Source organism: Lepisma saccharinum, chromosome 2 (genome assembly GCF_977018435.1).
Source record: "Lepisma saccharinum chromosome 2, izLepSacc3.1, whole genome shotgun sequence".
Classification (NCBI taxonomy): Eukaryota; Metazoa; Arthropoda; class Insecta; order Zygentoma; family Lepismatidae; genus Lepisma; species Lepisma saccharinum.
In genome coordinates, this window is record NC_139230.1 from 63,076,019 (window position 1) to 63,078,431 (window position 2,413).

The window sequence follows — 2,413 nt, forward strand, 5'->3', positions numbered from 1 at the left end:
ATACTAAATCGTCTTACATTGGTACAAGTAAACCTAAACTTGAAAAAGAATCAGGTAGAAATTGACAAACATATAACAAAAACTCTTGCTAGAATCGTTTAAATTGTGTTATTTGAGTAAAAATACATGAAAAATTGAAAAATACTCGACATAAAGTCAAACTTAGGTAAAAATAAACTCAATTTTATAATTTAAAAAAAAACACGCAGAAACATAAATTTACTAGCTAAATCAATAATCAAAGGATCCGAGGTTCGACACCCCGTTATAAAGGCAAAAAATAAAAACTTTAGGCCCAGTCCAAGATAGCTTTCCCTTCTTCCTAATTCGGATAAAACCCTTACACTTCGTTCTCCTTGTTCAGGGCAAAATTTTCGCTCCAATCTAATTTGGTATCCCAAAATTCTTTTTTCTTGTGTTCTGGGTAACCTTGGCTACTTTGACAGAAACAAGTAGCCACGCAAGCGTTCTACCCTAATCCCCATACTACAGCATTCAGTGCCCTGGAGGCAACCCTGAGAGGAATATTAATTCTCTAAAACCGGTTCTACAAGCGACTCATAGCTTCAGAGATTTAACCTTGACAACGCAGTCCCAGACATCCTTTGTTCTCTGGTTCAATCCCTCCCTTGTCCTGTGCTACGGTGTTGCATACCCTTCACCTGTTCTTGCGTTCTTGTTAACCTTGAAAAAACCTGTTCTTAAAATCTACCGACGCGTTTTCTAATTGGTCAATCGGGTTCTTTGTTTGTTCTGGCGTTCTGACGTTATTTGACCTTGACCGCACATACCCCAAATTCTTTTGTCGTCCAGCTGCGCGGAGTTCACACTCTTCTGCCTAGCGTCTCGATCTACCTTCTTTCATAACATATATTATTAATACATAGTACACTATAACCATATAACATTATTTCATAGTACACTATAATTATTTTCAGTACTTATCGCGGGTTCGAGTACCGGGACCGTACCAAATCGTCATTGGACCTTCACCAATACCCATCAACACCCTTCATAGCGTTTCATAAACCGTAAAATCTTATTTTCAATATTATAAACATTAATATTACATTACGTACTTTACAGTAATGAACATAAAGTCATATACATAACATTGAGTACCTCTAATTATCTTCTATTTACATATTTTTCATAAAATAAATAATTAAAAATTCATAACAGTTATAAATATTCAGATATATAAACATATATTATTCTAATGATATGCATTTATTCTAAATGATTCAAATTTATTCTAAATACATGCAAATTAATTTTAATACATGCAGTTTAGTTATCGCCCGAGGGCGCAAAGAGGCACTAGCGTATTTATAAGCTACTCTGCACAATATTAGGGTGGCTACTCACCAGGAATTCCGGGAATTATGCATGAATTATTGGCTCCGGGGATTATGCGTGAATTTTTCTACGTAGATGTGAAAAATCGCAACTTCTATTAATCTAAATCCCATAGAATTAATTCATATTTATAAATGCTCTAGGGCAATAGGGATTGAAGTGGTGAACGATGGCGTTTCCAGTTCCTCGAACTTCTTCATTTTCACACCTTGTTGCAACTTGTAATGATTGATGACATCCTGAGCAGCTGGGATGCTCTGGGGAATTGGCATTTGGAACATGTATTGCTACTAATTGGTCCTGCTCGGAAGGATTTCCAAGTTCGTGAAATACTTGCCTGCTATACTAATGTGTTGTAAGCTGGGAATCAGATCACAGTGGAAGAATCACATGTTGTCCTCGGTGAGAAACCTCTTACCCTTCTTCTCCAACTTTCGCAACTGGGACAGAAGGTTCTCCTTGGATGCATTGTCCTGTCTTAGCAGTATCAATTTGAATGTAATAGACACATATTCAATTAATGCTGTTCCTTCTGTGTCCTGTCCAAACAAAGTGTAGCCTCCGGGAACATTCTTCTTGACTTGGCGTTCATCTTTCTATTCTCCAATACGGTAAGTCCATCGTCCATCCAAATCTGGAGGGGGAGGGGGAGGGGGGATTGTTTCGAAATTTGATTTAAATCTGGAGTTGTATTCTGTAGAAGGTGGAAGACAATTTGGCGGCGTAGGTCCTCGAGTATTCCTCTGTCGATCTTCGATGATGCTCTGGTTTTGTAGGTACCTGTTAGAGGTGGTCTGAGCCATTGAAAGAAAGGAGAATGATAAAATAAGGAGAGGAATGTAATAGAGATTGGACATACACCAGTCGACATGTACTCAACCAAATGTAGGGCGGCTTTAGAAGTTCACTGTCTGCCTACTGGTCAGGGTGTCTAATCCATTGACTAAGTGCAAGTCGGTGGTGATGTGCCTTAAAAGATACTGTGAAAGTGATGTGATGGGATATTGATACATGATTGTTTAATCAGTGCTTTGGAAGAAGAAGGAATAGGGGC

General features: G+C 38.1%; 1 pseudogene; it reads right to left on the minus strand.

Moving 5' to 3' along the window:
- Nucleotides 1-1,487: 1,487 nt before the first annotated feature.
- Nucleotides 1,488-2,162, minus strand: LOC145982310 (chloride intracellular channel Clic pseudogene; annotated as a pseudogene).
- Nucleotides 2,163-2,413: the final 251 nt, after the last annotated feature.